Genomic DNA, 21,114 nt, shown 5'->3' with positions numbered 1-21,114 from the left:
TATACCAAAATATAATATATTAAATGTTTCTGAGAGGTCAGAAGATACCGAGAGCCGCAATGAGTGACATTTTCTAAAGGTCAAAAAAATGCACTTTGCAGAAGTCTTCTTCAACCTTGGAAGCATTCATTTATTTTTTCTAGGAAGTTATCCATGCACAGGGTAGGCACGTACACATCTTTTACTTCACTGGGATGAAAGAGGCAGATGAACAAATTCAAAGCTGAGAGAGGAAATTTTCAGGAAATTATACTTATATAGTACCTCCTATTGGCAGTATCCATTTAGCCATATCATCCATACCTATATCCCACTCAACCTGTTGTGAGGGAAGTGTTTTTGAAATCTTAAAGAGTAAACAAATGTAAGTTGTGGTAGTATGACTGAGTGACAGAATATCCACTTCCAAGGAAATGAAGTTGAAGACCAGCTGTAGTGGAATAAAAAGTGTTATGGTGGCCTGAGTAGGTCACAGTACAAACAAGGAATCACAATGACAAGTGACATAAAAGATGTTGCTGAGGAAATGTGTAATTGAAAAAGCAAATGAGTACATGGAGAGTATGAGGGACAACTAGTGGGAATATTTGGGCTCTTTTGGTTGCCTTGTGATTTAAAGTGAATTTTACAAAGGCGTCTAACATCCTGGGAAGACCTCCTTATGGAAAATGCTTGGGTTAGCAAAGTAGAAGAATGGTCAGAATGAATAGGAATAGATGAGTTATGATCTAAACTAGTGGATTTACCACCCGTGCTGATGAGATCACATAGTTTTTACATTATTACAGTATTATGATGAATATTATCATTAAATGCATCATGGGAGTTAGATTGAATTGTTTCTCATGTTCCTGCCAGGTTGAGATCTTTTCATCTAAAACCTATGATGACAAGGTAATTAAAATAATTGATGTTTAGGCAAAATTGTATCCAAGAAGCTGTTAAACAAAGCAGAAAGGAAGAACAAAATCTATACAAGCCCAAGACCTTGCAGATCCAAGGAAATAGTCATTGCAAGGAGTGACACAGTCAAACCTATGCTTTAGGAAAATAGCTTTAGATTCAAATGGAGAGAGATATGGAGCAAGTTGATCAGTTAGAAGACTATTGCAGCAATTCAGGTAAGAAGTGATGTGGGTCTTTACTAGGGTGGTAGCTGTGTGGGTGGAGATAAAGTAATATGAGATGTTGTGAAGGTAGAAGTAGAAAGATTTGACCACAGATTGGATACTTGAGGTGAGTAAGAATGAGGCAGCATATGACACTGAGGTTTTTGGCGTGAGTGTGGTGCTCTTAAAAGTGAAAGAAGTTGGGAAAGAGAGGAGAATTTAGAGGGAACTATGCTAAGTGCTATGATAAGAGAGTGATGTAACAACAAACTAGAAAAAACAGAATATCTAAGGGGATGGTGATTTACAGGATAAAATGCTGAAAGGAGTCTAAGATGAGGAATGAGAAAAGATCATTAGATTTGGCAGCTAAGATATCATAGGTAACTTTGGAGAAAGTTGTTCAGCTGAATGATGAAGTTGGAAACCAGAATACAAGAGCTTTTAGAAGAGAGTGAGATGAGGAGAAATTGTATCATCTAGTGTTATTGACTTTTCAAGGAATGTAGTCAAGAAGAGAAGAGATATAGGATAACAGGTAATGGGGATGTTTGGATCAAGTTATATTTTTTTTTAAGAATGGGGGAGACATGGACATGTTTGAAGATATCATCAAAAATGGAGACACAGATAGGGAGAAACTGAAGATAAGGGAGAGTAGAGATAATACTGGCAACAAACTGCTAGAAAGGTCAAAAGGATATATGGTCAAATATTCCTGTAAAGGAGTTAGCTTTGGAAAGGAAAAGTGCTATCTCTTCATCTCAGACTAGAGTAAAGAAAGAAATAGTGGGAAGAAACGCTGGAGGGGCACGAAATGAAGAGAATGTGAGAAAATAGAAATCTCAGAGAACATCTTCATTCTTTTCAATGAAAAATGCATTAGGAATAGAGGAGCCTTTGAAGGAAAGGGGAGGTTTGAGGAAAGATGGAAAGGCTTGGAATAGACATTGTGATAAGTGGAATGACAAACTAATAGTGGGGGTTGTAAAAGAATTGTCTTGCTACCTTGAGGAATGAAATAAGATTATATAACATAAATTATATAACATAGCCCTATTCAATATACTTTTGTGATTTTTCTCCAGCTTTGTTCATCAGTATGTGAGTAAAAGGAAGGCAGTGGATGGTGTAAATTACCCAAGGCTGAGATTTAGGGAAGCAAGATCAATACTAGGAAAGGGGACAAGGTACACTAGAGAAGGAAATAGTGCAGAATTGAAATGGTTCTCTAAGCAGTGCTTCTTAAACTATGGGCCATGAAAAATCTGGCAACAGTAAAAGGTTTCTGAACACATAACAAGCAAAAATTAATTAAAAATCAAATGCTTAATGAATTCTAGGTGTTTCTGGCAGCACTTGCTATGTTGTATCGTGCAACTTCACTGCAGTCTTGGTTCTGAACACAAAGCATGCACAGTTTGCACTCAGGCTATGGTAATGCTGTAAAACACAAAAAGGGGTTGGAAGAGAAAAAAGTTTAGGAAGCCCTGCTTTAAAGGCTCAAGATGGTGAATGGAGAAGATTGTGGCTATCATAGGAATGAAGGCGTGGGAAAGACCTGAAGGGTGGAGGGTTTGGAAATCATAATGAAGACACAGAACAGGGTTCAGGATTATAAGGTATAAGGGGAAATTGAATATTAAAAAAAATGTTGAGAGAGCCAACTATGAATGACTCAGCTTTTCTAAGCAACACAATGATCCAACACAAACAAAAAGGACTCATAAAGGAAAGTGTCATCCCCATCTGGATAAAGAACTGATAGACTCTGAATATAGATCAAGGCATATTTTTTCACTTACTTTATTCTTTTTGTGTGTGTTTTTTTCTTTTGATCTGTTTCTTCTTTCACAACTGTGACTAATATGGAAATATGTTTAAATGATAGTACAGGTATAACCTATATCAAATTGCCTATCATTTTTGGAAGAGGGGAGAGGAAAGAGAAAAATTTGGAACTCAAAATCTTGTAAAAAAAATGAATGCTTAAAATTGTCTTGACATATAATTGGGGAAAAATGCTATTTTAATAAAAATGTTAAGAGAATTTTAGGGTGTATGAACATGGAAGTGGAACATTTGCAGGCGATCAAATTATCAAGTGTATGAGACTAGGAGTATTCTACCTCCCTTATTATGTCCATTGATTTGGGTTGTTTGAATCAAATTGCAAAGCTAGAGAGGGAGGCCAGGGTTGTCAGGTAGCCAGGGATTTAGTGTCATTAGAGGGGAACTTAGTCTCAGTGAATGAGAGGAAGCAGGAGTGATGAAAGATTAAATTGAAAAGACTATTACTGCTAATAACATCTTGTCATTATTACATTATTTACATAGGACCATAGCTTTGACTGAAACTCATATGGCCAGTGGAAGGACAGTCAAAGTCCTAGAAGATGTGGAGTGCAACAATAGAGTGGTGCTGTTGAGGGGGACAGAGGTAAAAGAGCAGGTAGTTGGGACTGAGGAATGGGGTTTGCACATCTGCAGCTGGGGGAATCAGAATAATCAGGGAGAAGGGAAAGTAAGGGAATAAGAGTGTGATTACCAATGAGGAATGAGTTTAAGTGGAGTATTAGGGGTCGGAGAGAAGTCTGTTGAGAGAAGAAGGTAATTAGGTTATTTAATAACTTTCTCAAGGTATAACTTCAAAAGAAGTAGTGAAAGTCTGTCCTGTGGGGTTGTAGGAGTCCTGACTCACAGCAGACAGAAACAGATGGGAATGGGCAAAGGCATGGCCTAGGAAATCCCATGAGGAATCAGAAGATGGCAGTGGGAGGTGGGTTGCCTGATGGCTGAATATTCTAGATATAGAGAATATTCTAGTCAGGGGATAGCCTTCAAGAGTGTTAGAGAAGAACCTCTGGTTAATATGGAGGCTGGAGGATGGTGACTGAGATCTTGGGCTAGCATAGCACTCTGGAAGACCTTAGAATCAAGACAGAGGCCTGGAGGAAGAAGGATAAGACCAAAATTGGGTGTAGGCAAGAAAGGTTGGGAAGAGGTAGCTCCCCTTATTGAATGCTAACTAGGAACTCTCACAGACTTTTACTCTACTATAGTCTTTTCACTTTTAAAGTAGTTTGTTCAACTTTGGATATTCATTTAAATGAGTCAAGATGGACACTGCCAAGCAGGCCTAGAAGAAAGCATACAAGATAGTTAAGGAAATCAAAATAATGTGATAGGATTATCAATTGAAAAAATTTGGAGACATTTAGTGTAAACAAGAGAAAACTTTAGAGATCCAGGAAGTCACTATCTTTAAGTATTTCAAAATTTGATAACAAAGTTGAGATGTTAAGATAATTCTGTTCATCTCCAGAGGGCAAAATTACTGTCATGAGGTAGACACTTGCAGTATTTTTTCCATGACCTGCTAGTTCTGAAATTTGGCTATAATGTTTCTTGGAGTTTTTATTTTGGGATCTTTTTCCTGAGGTCATCAGTGGATTCTTTCAATTTCTATTTTGCCCTCTGGTTCCAGGATATGAGGGCAGTTTTCCTTGATAATTTCTTGTGTAATAATGAAAAAGGCTTGAGAGACATAGTTTCTGGGTAATTTAATAATTTTATCAATAAGACCAGCAGGTTATCAATAAAAGGATGGTCATTTGGCTGTCTCTGTTATACCAAAGACCCCTATGGCAGTGAGATCACAGCTTATATGCCCTTCAAAGAGGAGGTGTTCCTGAGGGGTGGCAATCAACTCAGATTGGTTAACACAAAGGTAGATATGGACTATATTAAAACACAGATCTTGGAGTACATGACTTAGGTCATTCAAATCTTGATCGAAGGGACATCAATTTCCATATCACTTGTCTTCATAATAGGGAGAATCAACCTTTCCCCAGGCTGAGCAAGCACAGATAAGGAGGAATACACCCATTAGTCCACACTTAAAAATTTCTGATTAGGTCTTGGTCTTGGTAAATCTCTAAGGGGGTTTTCCACATTGGTTGGTTTGTAGATGAGGAAGTAGAAAAGGGGAAAAACTTTGGTTCTAATAAAATAGGCACTAAATATAAGAGAGAATTATTCATTTCTCACACTTAAAAGATGCTTTCTAGGTCCTTCTTTTTATCATGGCTTTCAGGTGGTCCAATGATTCTGAGGTTGTCTCTCCTGGATCTTTTTTCCAGGACAGTTTGTTTTTTTTTTTTTCCAATGACATCCTTTACATTTTCTTCTATTTTTCATTCTTTTGAGTTTGATTGATTCTTGGTGCCTCATAGAGTCATTAACTTCCACTTGCCCAAGTTTAACTTTTAAGGAGTGCCCCCCCCAAAGTTAGCTTTTGTACTTCCTTTCCCATTTGGCTAATTGCACTTTTTAAGATGTTGCTTTCTTTTTCCAAGCTGTTGACTTTTTTTCCATAATTTTCTTTCATCACTCTCATTTCTTTTCCACATTTCTCTTCTAATTTTCTTATAGGATTTTTAGTCTCCTTTTTGAGCTCTTCCATTAGTTCTTTCTGGGCTTGAGGCTACTACTCATTTTTCTTTGGGTCTTTGCCCATAGTTTGACATTGTTGTCCACTTCTGGGCTTGTGTTTTGATCTTCCTTGTCACTATAATAACTTACTATGGTCAGATTTTTTTGTTGTTGATGTTGCTCATGGTGGGAAGGAGAGAGTGTTTTCCTTTCTTTCAAATGTGAGCTCTGCACCCGGGGTGGAAGGGACAAGATCTCAGGTTTCTTGTGCCAGGGACTACAGGCTCTGGTTGTTTACCTGGTGCTGCACTGATGTTGTCCTGAGGCTCACATGGGATCTCAGGTCTGGTGTTGCACTGAAGATGTAGGAGGTGGCTGATGCTGCTGGAAGCCATAGGGGTCTGGCAGCTTACCTGTTGTTGAGCAGGAATCCTAGTGCTGGTATGTACTGAGGCTGGTTGGGTGTTTCTGCATTTCCCTTGGGCTATGCTGAAGCAAGTGGAGGTTCTGGTTGCTGAAGTCTATCTGTTTGATCAGGGCTATATTGAAGCAAGTGGGGGGTCCTGGTGTCAGCCTTTGCCTACTCCACTGCAATAGGGCTCAGGATCTCTCACTGGTTTGCTGAAGTGGGGCTTGCTGCTAACTTGCTGGGATGCTTGCTGTCCTGGACTGTGCTCCCCTTTTACCCAAGTGAGACAGACCTTTTGCACCAATCTTCCAAGTTTCTTGGGCTAAAAAATTGTTTAATTTCATCTTTTTGCTGGTTCTGCTGCTCCAGGATTTATTTTGGGGTGCTGTTTTTTGGTTGTTTGGAGGTGAATATGGGAAAGTTACATTAATTGACTGCTTACTCTGTCATCTTGGCTCCCAGAAGTTGAAACCCTTCCATATTATTTTTTATTGACATCGTACAGTGTGACTGTTAGAGTGGAAGTGATAAATATACCTTAAAAGGATCAATTTTAACAACACTGTAATACTGTTGACTATGCTGGGGGGAAAAGGTTGCTCTTAAAAATAAACTTAGAATTATTTCTATGCTTCATATTTTTCTGATTTAAAAAAAAAACATATCTAGCCATCTAAGCCCTATTGTTCTATGTTGCAATCATTTCATTATGTCTAGACCTGAATGGGCACATTATCTAGGAGACTTCTATGATAGTGTTCTTGTTGACTAGTAGAGCTTAGAGCAGGGGTTCTTATATATTTCGTGGAGTCTGTGGAGGTGTACGGGGTGAAACCATCCTTATTTTTTTAATGTCTAACTAAATTTTGGTATTTACTTATTATTTTAAAACATTGTTCTGAGGAGTTCCTGGGCTTCATTAGACTATGAGAGGGGTCCATTACACAAAATATGTTAGAATTTTCTGGTTTAGAATGATTTGTGGGTGGGCTTGTTTTGTAAATTCTTTGTTTCTCCCCTAGTGTTGTATGTAAATAACTCTAGAGAAAATAATTTTCCTAGGAAGGAAGAAAATGAAGATCAGATTGAAAAGGGTTGAAAAATGAGTGAAAGGAGAGGAAGTAGAGGTAATAACTATGCAGGGATTTTTTTGGAGATAGACTGAAAAGGCGGGGAAAAGTTAAAAGGGATGGTAACATCAAAAGAAGATTTCCTTCACTCATCTTAATGAGTCTATGCTCGCTGTGTGTTTGAAGACCAATGCTAGTGGTATAAAGAAAAACAAATTTTGAACAACTTAATTTTCCCACAAAAGTATACAATTAACATACATTTTAAACATTCTTACGAATTATACTCATTTTAACCTAAAAGTTTAGTGATCATAAAGAATACAAATTTCTTCGTTAAGTGAACAGCAAGAGTACATCAGCCTTTTTAAGAGAAACTTCACTAAATGTCATTCTGGTGGTAGGCTGTGCACATCCAGTCATTCAAAGGTCAAACTCGAAATTAATAGGGAAGAGAATCGTCTAACCATGGTAAGACCTGTTGCTTCTTTGAGTTCAAACTTCTTCTCAAGTCAATGGTAAATGTGGAACAGAGGCAGAATATTGAATATCTGAATGACAAGCTGCAGTAACTTGAATGTCACAATGTCAGGAAATTCCAGGTTCTTCTCTGTCAAAATCTGTTGGAAACTGATTGGTTCTTTCTTAGACCAGCCTTTGGTCTGAAAGCTCATGCGTTAATGGTAGGGCAACAATGGTAACCAAAACATAGCTCTCTCTTCTCAGGAAAATGGAGTTTCCAAAAGCCATATTCTCGATTTTGAAATAATTAGGCTTCAGTCTTAAGAAAGGAAAACATCTCAATTTCCTTTGTTGTTGTTGTTATTGCTGTTATCCTCAAATGGTCTAATTCACATTTTTGTGTTCTAGTCAAAAAGTTCCACTTTAAATGTTTTGTATACCGGATGATTTGAAATTTGAAAGAAAGTAGGAGGTCAGTTAGTTAGCTAGTAAGCTAGTATTTATTAAGTCCTTATTATTTACCTTTACTGTACTACATGTTGGGAGTACAAATACAAATAGAAAGTACCTGTCCTCAAGGAGCTTACATTCTAAGGGGAGAAAACAAGGCATAAAAGAAAGCTTTTAAAAGGGTGAGAGGGAGGGGAGAAGAAGGTGTAAGAGACAAAGGTACTAAGCCCTGGAGCATGTTAGAAGTCCTGAGAGAAGCCTGAAAAAGAATGAGGCATAGTTGGCCTGGATGCATTCCTTAAATGGAGGTTGTGGTAGGAGCCATCCAATCAGAGGGAGAGGCTGAGGGGGTAGAAGGAACTTCCAAAATGAGAATTACAGGGTTGGAGTGGGGCTTCAGGATAAAGAGCTGGGGCATGGGAGAGTTTGTCTAGAGTATGGCCTAGAGGACAGACTTGGAAAACTCATTTCAGTCTACAAAAGTAAATACGGGGTGGGGGGGCACAAAACCTAAAACGCTATTTATAACTATCTCAGCATTTTAGAGGGACATGTGGTATAACAGGGGAAAAAGGAATTCTATTGACCATAGAAGTGAAAAGTCTCTCTTGGGGAGCGTGAGGAAATGCTTCTACAAAACGACTTTGCCAAATATTCAGGGAAAGACAATTAAGGACTTTGGTGGCTTGGTTGAAAAATGGATAGAACATTGGAAGTGGAGCCAGGAAGACATGAGTAAATCTGGCCTCACATATTCAGACATTACCTCTGTGACCCTGAGCAATTCACTAAACGTCTGTTTGCCTCAGTTTCCTCATTTTTAAATTGAGGATAATGATAACACCTACCTTTTAGGATTCTGTAAGAATAAAAGGAAATATTTATAAAGCTCTTTGTAAACCTTAACAGGCTCTATAAATACTAATTAAAATTTCCTGCTTTAGCAAGCTGCTATGCCCAACTAAGCATATCACCAAATGAAGCAGTTAGGTGGCTCAGTGGATAGAGTACTGGGCCTGGAGTCAGGAAGACCTGTGTTCAAATATGGGCTCAGACATTTATTGGCTTTGTGACCCCAGGCAAGTCACTTAACTGCTGTTTGCATTAATCTACTGAAAAAGTAAATGGCAAACAACTCCAGCATCAGTGCCAAAAAAAAAAATCCATGAACAGTAGTAGTAGCATGCTGTGATCTACAGAGTTACAAAATGGTGGCCACGATTGAACAACTGAACAACAAATCCCCAACTGGGAAGACCTTCGCAAGCTTCTTTGAAAGGAATAGAGAAAGCCACCATGTATATGCATGTGTTTATGTAGGTGTCCATGTTTACGTAGGAGGAAAGGTGAACAGAAATCTCTTTCACTGCAAATGCTCAGAGTAAGGATATGTATCAGTCCTAAGAAAAATCCCATAGTAGGGCTGACCCTTGGAATACAGTGAATTGTAGTAATAACCTCTAGTCCTGAGCATTATGGAAAATGTGATTTCTGTCCGGACAAAAACTCTGAGATGAAGACCAATGGGTAAAAATAGATTGCTGTGCTAACAGAAGCTCCCAGAAGATTATGGAGGTATATGAAGGGCTCTGACTAATAATTTCCCTTTCCCCAAGTGAATTGTCACCAAGGTAAATAGCTAAGAAAAGCCTCATTGCTTAGATATAGTGTTATCCTTAGAATCTGGAAGACCTTTGCCCAAATCCTGCCTTCAACATTTACAATCTGTGGGATCCTATGCAAGTCACTTATAAGTTCTGTCTCAGTTTGCCCATCTGTAAAATGGAGGTAACAACAGTACCTGCCTCAAAACTAGTCATGAGAATCAAATGAAACAACAAATTTAAAACACTTTGCAAAGCTCAATGCATGAAATAAATGTTTGCTTCATTGTTATTTTTTTACTGTCCTCCTTGCATATCACTACTCCTTCCTCCCTATCTTGTGATTACCTTTCCCCAGTGGTTTTCATTTAAACCTGATCTGTAACTTGATGTGCATTTTTAACCCCGATTTGTAAGAGGTACTACCATTCTGTTCTCCCTCAAATCATTGTATTGCTTGATGGAGTGACTGGCCCTCTCCCTTCTCTTTTCCATCTGTGTTTCAGGAAGCAATCCAAAATAGCTTAGATATTCCTCCCAGGAATCCATGTTTTTTCCACAAGAAGAAGGAAGATCTGTGGTCTAAGAGACAAATGAAGAGAAAATGGAACATTCTCCTAAAGCCAGTTCTTAACCTTGGGTCCACAGACCTTAGAATTTATAGAGGATCTCAGGGAGTCTGTAAATTTGGATGGGAAAAAAATAAAACAAGACATTTTTTAATTTCAGTGACTTCTAAATGAAGTTTAGCATTTCTTGCACTTACAAATGTAAGTAACAAACATTATTCTGAAAAGAGGTCCATAGACTTCTCCAGACAGCCAAAGGAGCCAGTGACACATAAAACAGTAAGAACACTGATTAAGTGAACTATTTGCTGACAAAAGTGTTGGAGGCCCACAACCCTAGCTCTAGAAAAAGAAATACAGATTATTTCAATACAGAATTAGGAAAGATCTACTTATAACTTTCTGGAAGAGGTGAGAAACTCTAACACAAAGGTCACACTCATATATAAAACTGCAGATGGGGAGGGAGAGGTAGAACATAAGGGGATAACTAAGGAGTGATTAGTGTCATATGGCCTACTCTATCAAAAAGACTCTGAGTATGGTTCTGCTCCTTGAATTATAGAAATGACATCATCTGTATTGATCACTAACTTTCAGAGTAGATGAGGTTAACAAAAAAAACAAAGATGCACAAACAGCCTATTCCACAAACCTTAAAATCTGTACTTTGGCTTGAGTCCACATTCATGTACAGCAATAATCATAGCTCTATGTGGTTCATTTACCTTCTGATAATCTTGCTCTTTTCAGTATTTTAGGTCAAAAAGTAAATGCACTTTAACAAAACCATTTATTGCCTTAAACCACCACCCCTCCAGCACCATATCTTCAAAGTATTCCCTCCTAATCTCTGCCTTTTGTCGTTCTTAAATTCTTACAAGGCTCAGTAAAATTATTACTTTGTTTGTGGAGGCTTTATGCTCCCATCACACCCTACTTAGCATTATTATTTTTTTTTCTGTTCACATGTTGTATCCTTCTAGAAGACCATAAGGGTTTTAAGTGTAGGTGTTATTTCACTTTGTCTTTGCAGTTCCAGGCCTAGCACAGTACCTTGAATATAATGGCTGAATTCCTAGTAGCTGCCAAAGCTTCTTCCTGCTGGCTTCTGTCCAGAGTTGAGGGTTATTGACAGCTATTTAAATTTACTTCTTTCTTTCTATATATATAGTTAACTACTCTTTATCCTAACAAGGGATGGTGTCTAGCATTTTCCCTTGATCTCCATGCCTGGGACACTTTGGTTCTATGATGGTTCGAAGAAGATTTGTGTAGTTATTAATAATGCCTTTAGGGCAAAAATTATATTTAGGGAGTGACATTCATGCTATTTTTCTTTCTCATTTGCGTATTTCTCCTGATGAGTTTAAGGTTCTAGGAGTTCATGTTGCTTTGATTTACAACAGATGGGATATTAAATGTTGACTATAAATTCCTTAAGGGCTAGGGCTACATTTTATTAATATTTGTCTGTCACTCAGTATCTTGATACCCCACAATACAAATAATAGGCATTCAGTCAGTATTTGTTGAAAGTTGAACCTCATTTAATGGTTTGGGGCAATATGGTCAATCGTAACTTGGGAACAATTATTGGTTGATGATAACTTTGCTATGCTTGAGAGTGGGGATCCTTATGTAACTACTAGATGGTTATAGTTTTTTCCGTCCTTGGGAGTGTAGTTAGAAAAGAAACGAATAGCTGCTGCTGATCTCTCTCCGAATAGGAGATGGGATCCCTCTACTGTGTAGTTCTTAGAACCATCCCCCTCCCTCATGTGAGGGTCAAAGGGACATAAGGAAATGCAGAAACAGGTACTTCAGAGATTAGATAAGATCTGTCACATACCATCTTTATTAGAAAAAAAACAACATGCCTAGAAATAACTATTTGCAACTATCTAAAATAAGGCCAAGAAAAGGGCAAAAAGAACACCAGTTTCTATATATCTGTTTGGTAGTTTGTGTGTTTTCCTCAGTTCTCCAGAATCTTAAACAAGAGCTAGTAGTGATAATAACAATAACAATAATAATAAAACCCTCGGTCTTAAATATTGCTTTTTTATCTTTTTAAAATAGTCATAAGTGATGCCATCAAGGCTGCTGCCATGATCATATCACTGCTCCATTTGTTGGGGAAGCCCCACAGCATCCCTTCTCTCAGCTTGTTCTCTCTCTTCCTCTCAAAATATCCTTAAAACTCTTGCTAACACGGGGGAAAAGAAAACCTGGCTTCCAATCAGCTTAGCTCCCTCTCTTCCCAAAAAGGGAAGAAATATAATTCCCAGAGTCTTTAGCAACTCAGGAGCTCTTACAAGGGCCTTCCCAGAAAGTTTGTTGTACTTAACACAATGTGTCTGGTCATGTCCATCGTTTCTACTTGATTTGACACTCTACATTAATTTCAGTAAGTTAAAGACAGTGGTGTGAAGGTTTTCTGGTTGTTTTGTTTGTATTTTTTGTACCCAGGATTATTCAGCTTTTAAAAGTTAAGGGCAGGGAAGGAGAGAGTTATAATAAAAAAGGAGTGAATATATCAGATTTTTATTTCCAATGAACATGTGAAAAAGTGAACATAAGCTAAGAACAAAAATATTAAAACTTTTTTTATAAAACATGCATATATGCACCAATTCAAATTTAATCTTCTAGAAGTAACTGTCACAGAAAGCTAGTAATTAACAGCCTGTCTTTTTCCCTTCTTTCTTTGTGTTTAACAAGTCAGTAAAAAATGGAATATATTTTAATTCCAAATCATTACTCTGTCCACCTGAGTTTATAAGCATTAGACTTAATTGATTTAGGATCACTTCCCATAGTTGATTCAATTAAAGTTGGATATGAACACAAAATTAGATTCCTTAAATACCATGTTACAGTTTCATTGACATTTGCTACTTGCCCCCACACATACCTCGGATGTTATTCCATATTTCCACTAGAAACTTCTGCTTCATCTTATTAGCAAATTGGTATGTAGAATTTGAAAAGAAAATTATAATTGGTATTCAGTATGTGTAAAAAATAACAGAAATTCACAAAATACTAGGAATAATGAGATCAGAAAGACAAAAATACAATTAGTTAATGGAGGTATTTTTGCTCCATTCCTTACTAAGAACTATAAATTGTGAAGAAACTCTTAGAGGAGATGGTATGTTAGTTGAATTCAAATATCTGAAGGCTGTCAAATGAAAGGAGTATTAGATTTGTGTTTTTTTTTTTTTCAGGCCCATAGGAGAGAACTAGGAGTAATTAGTGGAGCTTCAAAGGTACAAATTTAGGCTTAATGTCAGGAAAAAGGTCCTAACAATTAGATCTCTCTACAAGCAGATTCACTCCAGGCTTCAAAAAAAGACTGGAGCACTAAGTATGTTGTAACAAGCATTTTTCTTCAGGCATGAGTTGAACTACATATCCACTGAAGTCCGTTCAAACTCTGAAGTTCTATGATTTTTCCTCATCATGGTAACTGTCTTTCTCTACTTTATGTGCCAGCAAGATAAGTATGGACTCCTTTTCTGCTTTAACTCTAGGTAATAAGCAGAGTGGTTATTTGTGTCATCGATATATTGCTCCATAGATGGACATAGAATTAAGGGAGACATTCAAATCCCAGCTTACCTTTCTCTTAGTTTCAGTCAGTATTATATCCCAGGGGCCTTCCCAAGGGCTTGATCATTTACTCTAGGTTTTATTGACATTGGTCTGTCATGGTTCTCCACTTACCTGCCCAATAGTCCTTTATCTTGTTTGCTGGATTTTAATGCAGGCCATGTCTACTAACTATCAATATTCCCCAACCATTCATCCTTGGACATCTGTTTTTCTGCACGCTATCTCACTTGTTGATCTCCTCAGCATCTGTGGATTAAATTAACATTTCTATGAATTTTTTATCCGTGCCTCACCTTTCTCCTTATCTTGAGTCTCACATTACCGACTGCCTTTTGGACGTTTCAATCTAGACGTCCCATAGACATCTTAAATTTAACATATGCAAAACAGAACTCATTGTAATGAGTTGTAATGTCCACTTTATTCCCTTTTCTGAACTTCCTAATTTCTGTCAAAACCACCACCATCCTCCCAGTAACCAAGCTTGCAAATTAAATAGCATCTGTGACTGCTTACTTACACTCACCTTATATATCTAATTTTGCCAAGTCCTACCATTTCTACCTTTGCAACATCTTTTGAATATATCCTCCTCTCCTCACTCATGCAGCTGCCAGCTTAGTGCAGGCCCTCATTATCTAAGGCTTGGACAATTGCCTGCTGCTTGGTGTCTCTGCCTGAAGTCTCTAATCACCACGGTTTACCTTCTGCTCAAATGCCAAAGTGCAAATCTGACCATATTGCTACCGTACTCAACAAACTCCAGTAGCTTCCTGTTACCTCCGTGATCAAATATAAATGGCTTTTAAAGCCATTCGCAATGTGGCCACTTCCTTCCTTTTTCAGTCTTCTTAAGTTTTACTCCCCTCCATGTATTTTACAATCCAGTGAAACTGGCCTTCTTGCTGCTCCTCATGCCTAGAATTCCAGCTCCTAACTGTGTCTTTGCACTGGTTGCCCCTTACGCTTGAAACACTCTCTCTGTCTCCTGGCTTCCTGGCTTCTCTAAGACTTGGCTAAAATCCCACTTTCTGCAAGAGGCCTTTCTCATTCCTCTTCCCATGCCCACTACTACTACTAGTGCCTTCCCTCTGAGACAATGCCCTATTTCCCACACGTATATTGTATGTATGCAGTTTTTTTTTTTTAAATATCGTCACCCTTATTAGAATGTGACTTCTTTGAAGGCAGAGTGTTTGCTTTTCTTTGCATGTGTAATTTAGTGTGCAAAACTGTGTTGGTCTTACACAAGTGCTAATACATTTTTTGACTAACTTTTTATAGCTTGAAATTTCCCTTTATCCACTGCCTCATTCTTGTCTAAAAACACAAAGTTGTTTCCCCTACCCTTAAACAACAATAACAACAGCAAAAATAATTTTATCCTATTCTTATCTTCTTCCTTTTTTCTTGCACTCATCAAGACCTAACTCCTTCTTGATGACATGATCTCTCTGGTCATAATTTTCTGCACATTTTGCACCTTTATGAGCAACTTCTATTCCCTGTCCCCCACTCACTGGTTGTGGTGATGAAGTGGAAATACTCCTTGCTCCCGCTTGCCATATTCATAATCTCCTTTTACTATTATTATTTGTGACTTCTTCTCCTTTGAGATTTATTTAATTCACATCATTCACAAATCAAGATTCTGGTAGCCATAATCAACTAATTCCTCAGATGCTTTCCTTCCTTTCCAAATGAATTCAGTACCTGGCTCACAGTTTCTCTTCTCTTTAACTCCTGCCCTCATACAAGGGAGCTTCAACATCATAGATAGAGGCTGAGCTCTTCTTATCCTCTCATCCTCGTCTCACATCACTAAGATTCCTTCCTCTACTTTCTCCTCCCTCTGTCTTGTCATATAGTGAGGTAGCCCTTCTCATTGCCAAAGCTAACCCTTGCACAAGCACAAATGATTCCATTCCACTCCACTTCTCCAGCAAATTGCTTGGTCTATAATCACCACCATTTCTTCAATCTCTCCTTATTTACTGGCTGCTTCCCTATCACCTATAAACACGTCTAAACCCCCCCCACCATGCTCACAAAATCCTTACTTGTGTTTATTTCTGTTAATTATCGTTCTATATCTTTTATTCTCTTATTGCCAATTTTTTTGAGAATACCATCTACATTAGGTCCCCCAATTCCATTATTCTCATTATCTTTTAAATCTTTGCAGTGTTACTTCTGACCTCACTATTCAAATAAAACTGTTCTCTCTCTAAGGCAATAGCAATATCTTAATTGCCAAAACTGTGATCTTTTTTCATTTCTCATGCTTCTTCATTTCTCCCCAGTGTTTAACATTGCCGATGAACATCTCCTTGCCTTTCCTCCAAAATTATATACAATTTATCCTATATTAATTTTGATTGTACACATTTGGTTACATGTTTGTGTCCACCACTAGAATGTGAGCTCCTTGAAAGCTAGGGCAGTTTTTGTCTCTTTTTGATATCTCTAGCATTTAGCATAATTGATTGTCATCCCCTCTCCTACATATTTCCTAATATTCATATAACTAGTAAGTTTATGAGGCCAGATTCGTACTCAAGTCTTCCTGACTCCATGTCCAGTGCTCTACCCATGCCACCTAGATGTTATTACGAATGTCAGGACAAATCAGTTTTATGCTTTCTAGCTTATCAATAGCCCTCCTAAAAGGTGATGCCTAGGTTTTAATCTGGCAGTCTAGATGTCTTTGCAAAAACTCTAAGGTTATAAGAGATCATAAAAAGGGGGAAAGGACCTATATGTACAAAAATATTTAAAGCAGCTCTTTTTTGTGGTGGCAAAGAAATGGAAATTGAGGGAATGCCTATCAATTAGGGAATGACTGAACAAGTTGTGGTATATGAATGTCATGGAATACTATTGTGCTATAAGAAATAATGAGCAGGCAGACTTCAGAAAAACCTGGAAAGACTTGTGTGAATTGATGCTGAGTGAAGTGAGCAGAACCAGGATAATATTGTACATAGTAACAAGAGCTTTGTGTGATGATAAACAATCATAGACTCAGTTCTTCTTAGTATTACAATGATCCAAGACAATTCTAAAAGAGTTATTATGGAAAATACTATTCACATCCACAGGAAAACAAACAAACAAACTATGGAGTCTGAATGCATATTGAAGCATACTATTTTTACCTTTGTTTTTGTTGTTGTTTTTCACTTTGTGGTTTTCCTTTTTGTTCTGTTTTTTCTTTCACAACATGATTAATGTCAAAATATGTTTAACATAATCGCTCATGTATAACCTACATTAGATTGCTTGCTATCTTGATGGAGGGAGGGAAGGAAATGAAGAAGAAAAATTTGGAACTCAAAATCTTATAAAAATGAACAGTGAAAACTATCTTTACATGTAATTGGAAAAAAATAAAATTCTATTAAAAAACTCTCGGGTTATTACTCAAATGTTTTGGGATTATCTGGCTAGGGAAAATATGATTACTATGAGCCAGCACAAATTATAATTTCATAGAAAAATAAGCCATCTATATGCATTTCTTCAATTTCCTCATCCCCATTTGTTTTTTAAACTCTTGTAATTTATCATCTGAGAAGCTAGGTGTTGCAGTGGATAGATTAATGGGCCTGAAGTTAGGCAAACTCATCTTCCTAAATCTGGCCTCAGACACTTACTAAGTGTGTGACCCTTGGCAAGTCACTTAACTTTGTTTGATTCAGTTTCCTCCTCTGTAAAATGAGTTGGAGAAGGAAATGAAAAACCACTCCAGTATCTGTGCCAAGAAAACTTCATATGGGCTCTCAAAGAGTCAGAAATGCCTGAAAACAACAATAACAATGCATCTTTTGAAATCATCTCTTCAGTAAAATTTTTCACTTCCTGGTTATGAATAATCTCTTATTTGCAATAGCTAAAAGTCTTTTTTCAGTCTTCAATTTCCTAGAAATTTCCAGAAGCTTTTACTACTCTTTATCATCCTTCTTGCTGGGTATTCTCACTTCCCTTGGTTTTCATACCTCTCTTGTGGTTTTCCTTCTATGTATCAGTTTTTTTTTGTTTATTTTTTGTTTTTCAGTATAGGTATCTTTGGTGGGATAACCTTCCAAGCTCCACATATTAAGAATGAATCTACATCGGCTTTGTCCCAAATTTGTTTTCCTCTTCTCTTCTCTTCTTTTCTTTTCTCTTCTCTTCCCTTCCCTTCTCTTCTCTTCCCTCTTTTCTCACTCCCATCAAAATCCCATTGATACAAATATAATTTTAATTAAGATGACTTCAATATCTAAATATGCGGTTTCCATTTCATTGTGTAGTTCCAGTCTTGGCATCACAAAATGCCAGTTGACAGTCCCTATTTGCATGCCCCATAGTCGTTCCAAATTTAATATTTTGAATTGATAAAATTATTATATTATCCAATCCATATGTTTCTGTCTTCATAGCTAGGACATTAAGAAAGACTTAGCAAATTGATGCCCAGATACAATTTACTAAAAACATGTCTTTGATATACTTGCATAGTACTATATAAAAAGGATGAATAAAATTGATTTGTCATAAGATTGTTAGTGCCAACTAAGTAACATAGATAGAGAGCTGAGCATGGAGTCAGGAAGACAATTAGAAGGCCTCATAAATTTCCTAGCTGTGTGACCCTGGGAAACTCACTTAATCATTATCAATTTCCTCTCTTTTAAAACGGAGATAATAATAGCACTTACCTCATAGGGTTGTTGTGAGAATTTCTAAAGTCTTTTTCAAACTTTGAAGTGCTATATAAATGCTAACTGTTATTGTTTTTGTAGTTGTTATCATTATTACAATAAAAATTATCATTATTATTAGTGATTTTGTGTTGGTTCCTAGTAATCACATTTTCCACAGCCAAATGCTCCCAAATCATCTGCCTGATAACCCTAGAGTTTTGCAGAGACATTTAGACTGCCAGATTAAAATGTGGGCATCCCCTTTTAGGAAAGATATTGATAAGTAGTAGAGGATAAAGATGATTTGTCAGGACATTCTTAGTGGAAGCTGAGAATGAGTATAGCACTGCACATAATCTGGAAGAATTAAGTACAAATCTGGCCTCTAATGCTTACTAACTGCAAGACGTTGGACAACTCATTTAATCTTTGTCTGCCTCAGTTTCCTCACATCTAAAATGGAGGTAATAATAGAACATGACTCACTGGGTTGTTGTGAGAAAAAAAAATGAGATAATTTTTTTTAGGCAATTGGTTAATTGGTTAAGTGACTTGCCCAGGGTCATACAGCTAGTAAGTTTCAAGTATTTTGTCTGAGACTGGATTTGAACTCAGGTCCTCCTGACTTCAGGGCCAGTGCTCTATCAATAAAGTTTCTAAAGAACAGGAAGACAACCAGGTTGGGAAGATCTTCCAATTCCTTCCATATGAAAATTACTTGAAGGAATTTGAAATGTTTTAGCCTGGAGAAGAAAAGATATTGGTGACTGAGGAGGAAATCATAGCAATTTTCAAGTATTTGAAGAGTTGAATATCATTTAGATGAGAAGAGAATAGGGGTAGGTGTGGGGCATTATACACAGGGGTAATGTCAGGATGGGTGGTACAAAGGACAAGTGATATTGTAAATTTGAACTAGATGAAGAGAGGATAAACTATAGCATATAGAAATCAGAGGTAAGATAAACAAGATCCAAAGTAAAAGACTAAAAATCATGACATCCAAAGCCATGGAGGTAAAGGACTGACAGAAATGAGAGGCAGAAGAATACTGTCAGACCTAAGTCAAAATTCATACCTGAGAACATTTTTGGCCTCAATCATTGGAGCGTTGACATTAATATGGTTTAAATGACAGTCAGTATATGCTTGGGTCCAGTTTAAAGGCCAGCAATGACAGATAAATGAGAACACTTGGCTAAGATGAGACATATGAGCATGATGAAGATAAGCAATATATAAAAGGAAAGGGTATTGTAAAAGCAAATAAAGTGAAGTGACCAAAATATAGATCCTATGGCACAGTGAACCAGGTGGCATAAAACAATAGGGCCATTATTTTGAAATAGATTTAGGGAACAGAAATATGATTTCCTGCAGAAACTCCAGCTACTAAAGCTGAGTGGTTACTCTATGTCATTTATACTATTATGGAGTTACCTAAATTACTGAGAAGTTAGATCTCTTACTCAGTGTCACATAGCTAGTAGATATTTGAGGCAAAACTTGAACTAATATCTTCCTGGCTTCTGGACCATCTCTATCCAGTGTGCCATGTTTCCTCTCAGTGCCTAGAAATATACAACATTATTTTCAAATAAGATATGGTCATTTGGAAATGTGTGCAATATATGGTTATGGTTAAAGAGAGGCAGAACAAAAGGAAAGCCCACCTTGCAAAAAAAAAAAAGGAAATTAAATATGTGTCTGTGTTGGGGAGGGAGACAGAGTGGAGGGAGTCCTGTAGTCCTCTGATATTACGCTGCTTGACCTCAGAAAGTAGAGCAATAATGAGGAAAAGTTACAAGTAGCCAATATTGCTGTTCAATATGAGGGAAATATTCCTAAGATCAAATAAGGTTACAGTTGTAAAAATGCTTAGCACACTGGCACATAGCAGGCACTCTATAAATTCTTATTCCCCTTCTTTTCCCTAAGAATCACACCTATGAGGCAATGGAATAGACTGCCTCAAAAGAAGGCAATTCTCCATCACTGTAGGTCAGCTTGCCTATAGATCATATCATTACATGTTTAGAATAGGACAGGACAGCAGAAATCATTGTCTACTCTATTTTTTTAAATGAGAATACTAGGAATTGTAGAGGTAAAGTGACTTCCTCAAGGTGACAAAGGTAGGAAGGAAGTAGCTGAGACATGATTTGAACCCAGCTCCTAAATGGAGGTCAAATGCCACTTGTAACAGATGGACAACATTCATATTTCTGGTACAATTTGGACGAGATGACCCCTGAAGTCTCTCCCAAATCTGGCATCTATGATTGTTTTTTTTTTAAATTACAATGTACAAAAATAAAGGTTTTGGAGACAGTTGGTGAAACAATTAATAGAATGTTGGGCTTAGATAAGGAAGTTGCAATCCTACTTTTAAACACTAACTAGCCATTTTACTCTGGGCAAGTCACTTAAGTGTCTCATCCTCAATCTGATCATCTGGAGAGTGAAGGATTGGCATCTAAGGTCCCTTCCAGCTCTAAATCCATAATTCTATATGTTTTGCGTCTTCCCCAAAGTTATAAATCTCTCAACTGTAAAAACATAGATCTGACTTTCATATAATATTGTTGGAAATTCTCAAGGATGTTCATTTAATTGTTCATCCTGATATGGTATCCTGAGAAGCTAAAAATAATATCTACCCAAATTCTTTGATGACTTCAAGTTTCTACCTTCT

The sequence above is a fragment of the Vombatus ursinus genome, unplaced genomic scaffold (assembly GCF_900497805.2).
Source record: "Vombatus ursinus unplaced genomic scaffold, bare-nosed wombat genome assembly UNPS02014820.1, whole genome shotgun sequence".
Taxonomy (NCBI): Eukaryota; Metazoa; Chordata; class Mammalia; order Diprotodontia; family Vombatidae; genus Vombatus; species Vombatus ursinus.
Note: the sequence above shows the minus strand (reverse complement) of the source record.